The 6,076-nt window shown below is 42.4% G+C and overlaps 1 protein-coding gene across 10 annotated transcripts in view; it reads right to left on the bottom strand.

Moving 5' to 3' along the window:
- The window catches only part of TRERF1 (transcriptional regulating factor 1), a 102,463-nt gene that overhangs the window by 63,698 nt on the left and 32,689 nt on the right, over nucleotides 1-6,076 (bottom strand). For 2 of the 10 annotated variants that reach the window (XM_080408635.1, XM_080408638.1), the window contains exon 3: nucleotides 4,236-4,293. The exons of the other annotated variants lie outside the window; for them this stretch is intronic. The gene's annotated coding sequence lies outside the window, so the exon portion shown is untranslated. The remainder of the gene's footprint in view (nucleotides 1-4,235; nucleotides 4,294-6,076) is intronic. 10 annotated transcript variants of the gene reach the window in all.

Genomic DNA, 6,076 nt, shown 5'->3' with positions numbered 1-6,076 from the left:
CAAAACATCTACTCCCCCACATACATGCAATATTTAGAAGAAAGAATTCAAAGCTGTAATTATGTTCACACAAACTCAAACTGCAAAGTACAAGAAGTTCAATTTAGGGATTCAAATTCCTGTCAGTGTTATCTCTAATGATACCAAGTACCCCACTTCCTCTCTTATTTTCCCTCTGATGTTTTAGGGGCCTGTTGGGATGCTGTCCATTGCCATTACCAGGGATCTGAAAGAAAATATGAAATCACTTCTTGTCACCTGCACAGAACATGAAACCTGGAGCAACAGTAAGCAAAAACCGAATCAAGTTACTTTCTGGTAAAGTGGATTTTTTGCTGGGTGTAGTTTATCTGAACAGCTGGTTTTAATACAGCAATAACACTAAGTTACAAACTCCTAAGAATATAAAAAGAACTGGGAGTTACCCCTGGGGAATTGCATTTGGAAAGGCAACGATCCTGTTAAAAAGACTGGAGGTCATGGCAGACACAATCTAGACGCTAAACTTCCTGCACAAACGTGCAGCTAAGCAAGGAAATGTAGCCTCTGGATGGATAAGAACACTATTTTGTGTAAGGCAAGGGAGGGAGGGAGAGCATTATCTAAAGAACAGTAACAGCAAGGGCAACATGCATTTCTGGTCTATTCATTTCAGAAAAGAAAATACCACAAGAACAGCTAAAGATTCAGAAAATACACCTTATATAGAGTTTAAAAAGTCTGCGTATTTTGCTTATCAAAGAGGATAACGGTTATCAGTGACTTACTGACAAAATGGCTAAACGTCTCTACCAAAATTTACTCAGAAGATAAAGAATACATTAGCCAAAACTAGGCCCCAAAAAGATGCTGCTGAGCAGAGGAAAAAGTTCTGAAGAGTTCAGAATTCGCTTCCTCTGTCTGACTGTACATAATTACAGTTGACTGTTATGATGCATAGTATGCTCAGAAACTCACTGACAGCCAGCTTGCCAACTGCAGTATCCTCAAGAACCACTTTCTATCTTATCCAGCTGACTAAAACCCTGTAAAATTCCTCTGGCATTTACATCTTCCCCACTTCGCAACAATGCTGTCTATTCAGAAATGCAGACCTGTTATAATACCTAACATGCATTTAGGTAACTCCAACCAGTATGGCTCTTGGAGCACATCTCTTCAGAAGCACTGGCTGCTCTCTAGGCACTATCAGAATATTCTCCACAGCCTCAGTTCAGGGTATCCAAGATGTTCTCAGAGCTCTGGGACAGACTGTGATCCACCACTCTGCTGCTCCAGGTAATGTTAATTGGAGACTCAAATTTTTATGTGGCTAAATGAGGAACATGAAGTGGTTTCCAAGTAGAATCACTCATGGCAGACCTACGCACCAGAGCTTACGACAGCCACCTCTTCCTCTCCACACTTTTGAACTCATAGCAACTTGCATTAAACAAAAATGCCTGGACGATGTACTATATTACGTCCCTCCATGGATAAAAAGAAACAAAAAAAAATACAGTACAACCACATACATACTACAACCACAAAAACATTTAAGAATTTCTATAGCACAGAACAGAATTGCCTAAAATTCTCCTGGGGCAAAATTACTGTAATTTACAACTGGGACATGTCTCCTCCTGTCATTTAGAGTCAGGAATGGGCACCTCTAATGTAACAACAGAGATTACGGACTGTAGAAATTACCGAGTGAGAGTTCATGGTCTGCACCAGTAAGACAGAATGAACAGATACCAAAGGCTTATTCTGAGGACAGAAGTCTATGAATGTATTTCATATGATATATGTTTTCTAAAACTATAAAGCCCATTCCGTGGTGTTTATGAAGCCCACAAATCATGAGTAGTCCCTGTAATTTCAAGGCACACTGACTGAGCACCAAGAGGACAACCAGAAGAGTTGTTACAACTAGTTACAGTTGGCTTTGCTTCTTGGGCTGCAGACAGGCACCCACCCAGCAGGAACACGGACAGCTGCCTGCCCCATACAACCCCACGACCCAAAAGCCCTCAGCTCCTTAACATCAGCTCATTCGTTCAACAGGAGCAGGAAGTTACCGGCAGCAGCTGGAGGTCGATCATGAACCAAAGAGCACATTTTTTGCAGAAGATCAACAGCAAACAAGCTCCTGCCGTTCTCCGAGTCTTGTCTGGGTACCTTAACTAATATTTTCCTTTAATTTAAATATCTAGTGGCTTTTAAGTTAAGTTTAATGACATATGTGAAGTTTGCAACTTCTCACTTACTGGGCTCCCCCCGATATTATTTTTAGACTTTTTTTTTTGGTATAAAAAAACCCAGCACGTTACTGGCACATCTCAGGTTGGCAACCAAGCCAGAGCCTGGAAACTGCACAGCCTCCACACAGAGTGGGTTTCAGAGAAAAAAGCAGAACATGTCTCTATCTTGCTACACCAGTGGCAAACCCTCAGCCTCACTGCTAGGATTTCACCTTCTACCTCAAATTTCCCTTTTAACTCTGTCTGGCACCCTGTCTTGAATTAGTTTAGGAAAGGTTTGATATGAGAAGTGGACAGTCAAGAAGGGAGTTGCAGCGAAGAAGGAATAGGTGAGGAGAGGGGGCCAAGATTGAAATGGTTGGTAGTGGTGGTTAGCACTTCAGTACTGAGAGTCAATCTGATCTGTTTCGTAAGTTAACAGGAAAAAAAAAAAAGCCAAACAAGTCCCCACAACCAGTTGTGTTTTTGGAGTCAGGGTTTCTCAGCAAAAGCCGAGAGGCCTCTCCATACCAATGGCAACACTACACGGACGGACCTTGACCTCTAAAGCACAACCATTAATCATTTCAACACTAAGTTACAAAGGAGTATCATCCCCTTTTTACTGACAGGGGAGCTGACTCAAAGACAACTAAGGGAGTTGCCCAAAACCACAACACTAGTCATTAGCAGAGCTGCAGTTAGAAGTTCCTGGCTGCCAGGGCCGTTTTCAAACACTGAAATTGGCGGCTGCCCCGCAGCCACAGAGCTGGTACCCTGTGCACTTGCCAGGTGGAGGGTCACCTGCGCCTTGCACCACGCCTACAAGCTCCAGTCACGCCACCACCATCAGAAAAGGAAGAATGAAGGGTGCACCCAGTCCATGATGAGCAGCAGCAGTGATGTCACCCCGCAGACCTGCTCTGGTGGGTGACCACCCCAAAGGGGCAGCCACAACACCGAGGGTCTGCCCTGGCACTTCCCTCGTGCCTGCGTGCCTGTTGGAGCTCAGAGAACTTGGGCCAGAAAAATAACCCTATGGGAGAAGTCAAAACTAGCAGGTTTTGCCAGATAGAGTACCTGTGAGCATTGGCTTACTAAGTGGGGTGGGGTGAACAATGGGCAACACGCATCCCAGACTGCAATGCTAAACTACACCCGGTCTTGTTTGTGCTTTGTGTACTCCGAGGGGAACTTCAGATCAGTTCACTTCCCAAGCAAGAGCTGAAACATCTCTTTCCATTTTAGCCCTACAGCTTTAATGTGCATTTTACAGTACTGATTTCAGTTTCTCTTAACTGCTTAGTCAAAGAGTGCAAAGCTACTTACATCCTACAGAACCGGCCCGCTCACAATGAGGATATTCTACAGTGAAAGGTGGCCTTTTTTGTAAAGGTAGTTTGAAAAGCATTATATAGGTTTATTTTCCATCTCAATTTTTATAGAAGTAGCACAATTCTTACAACAAGCAGCTTGGGAAACCCAGCGCGACAGCAATGGGGAGGGGGAAGTGAGTATTGTACTTTTACATTAAAAGCAGAACCACAGAAATTTGCTTTTCATAACATGATTAATCTTAAATGTAAACTTACATCTAGGCCTCTGCTGTATGAGTTGAATGTATTCCCCTGCTTTCTGTATTCTGCTTGGTACCTGCCTATACCGAGTTATCCAGACATTCCTTCCAACTCACTTGATCCTTTGAAGCTGACAAGTTATCTACACATTCAGGCACTGAAGTAATTTATTCTTTTAGAAGTGTTAAGCATTTACAACTTGCAACATCAGATTGTGCAAATATTCAAATTTTCTGGAAGAAAAAGAAAAGGGAAAAGCATTTACCTTGATGTCTATATTTATGTAGGTATTTCCCACCCCCCTCCAAACTTTGTTATCAAGAGGCTTTTCCTTATGCATGAGAGATTTCCCATTTTTCCTCCCTGTGCTTTCCAGGTACTTTCCTCCTATTGTGACAAAACAGCTCATTAATACAAGAAAAGAAACTCAAATTACCTGTTACTGTTTTATTTGAATTAGCTTTCTTATTTTGGAAGTTTTTCTAAGATGACTTCTGTGGAGACAAAAGTATTCATAGGCAACATCAAAGGAAGTTATTAAAACTCATCTAGCAGTGATACAAGAGTATTGCACTGATATGCACTAACACGAGAAGAATCCACAATGTGCCAGTTTAAAAAGAAATCATTCGTGGACTTTGCCTCAATTTGGTCTTATCAAAATCAAGTGTTACTCCCAGTAAAAAACAAAAACACACCAAAAATGCAAACCCCACAAATACTTCAATGAGTTACTGTAGTTCTGCATGTGTTAAACCAGGGTTTTCACTGCCAAGACTCATTAAAAAAGAACAACCAGAAAATGTTTGCAAAACAGATTGCCAAAGTGTATTAACAGCTATTAATAACAGAATATACATCAACCGACAGTTTTTCAGATAATCAATAATTGGCAACCTAATTTGGAACTGTTAAGGCAAGTGACCTTGGAGCTGCAATTCCTCAGGTCCAAGCTAATGGCAGGTGAAAATAGGCTTGATAACAGTTACTTCCTAGTCATTTCCTTCCAAAAAATGACACAATGCTATTTCAGTGATCAAAGTAATCCTTATCTCATAAACAAACCTCTGAAAATAGATTAGGCCTTATAGAATGATTTTATATTTATGACTTGAGCTATCGGGCAGACCTCATGTGAAACTTGACTTGCAGTTCGTAAGGGCCCCAGGTTCCTTGGAAGGAAGTAAGATAAAGGCACAGGGAAATACAGGGGAAGGAAAAGAAAATATTGGGTGAGAGGTCTGGCACCTATCAACGCAGCTGAAAGCTTGCCAAGTCTCATAATTTCATCATTATTAGGCTTCAGGCATATTAAAAGAGCTATTATTCTTTTTTTTTTTCATTATTCAGCCTCGTCACGTAATCAAAAGGATGGATGCCAAAAGCCAGCCATTACAAGGAAGTCATCATGGCTAGTATTAAAGCAAGATTACTCCCTGGACAGACTGGACCATCTCTCATTGCTTTAAATGGGACTAAAAGATAGCAACCCCTTTAATTGCAACAGCAACAAGAAACACAGGAATGCTTCAGAATACTTCCCCAGAAGAAGAAACAGCAGGGAAGGGGTCAGGAAATATCCATGAAAATTGTAAGCAACCAAGGGAAAACACAGACAGAACCTGAGGGCACATGTGAGGCAGGATCCAGATGCCTGTCTGGAAGGATGGAAACCCAGATGCAAATGGGGAGAAAGAATGCAGAAAGGGAGCAGAAGGTTAAAAAAATAAATGTTTTTGAATAAAATAACACTGATGCCATAGTAGTAAGGGGTAGTTGAAAGAATGAGGGACACCTGACAACTTCAGCCTTGAGAAGGAGCACAACCAGGTCAGGTGCTTCTTGTGACACAGAAGGACTGGGAGTGAGATGATGGCATTTCTCCAGCCCAGGCTGCTGGGGAAGCGATAAACAAAGCCCCCTCAGAGGAAGGAGAGTGACACACACTCATAGCTGGGGATTCATTTCAGCCACGAGGAGGTACCACACAAAATGAGGACAGGACGTCTTCTTCTAGAGGCAAAAGATGAGAGCCAGTGGAAAGTGCTACTTCTTCTTCCTAGAATCTCATTTTAAAGCCAGTCCTGCAATTGCTATGGATCTGGCTCACAATTTGTACATGCCTGGGGCTGGCAATAAAGCTGCGGCGAGAGAAGGTGTCGTGGCCTCAAGCTGCAGAACCTGCTAGAAACAGAGCCTCCTTGATGGTTGTTTTACGAGGGAAGGGGAGAGCGAGCTCGCCCTGGGAGAGACGGTACAACAGCATCCAGCTGTTGT

The sequence above is a fragment of the Falco punctatus genome (assembly GCF_963210335.1).
Source record: "Falco punctatus genome assembly, chromosome: 12".
In the NCBI taxonomy this organism is placed as follows: Eukaryota; Metazoa; Chordata; class Aves; order Falconiformes; family Falconidae; genus Falco; species Falco punctatus.
This window is presented reverse-complemented; position numbering and strand designations above follow the sequence as displayed.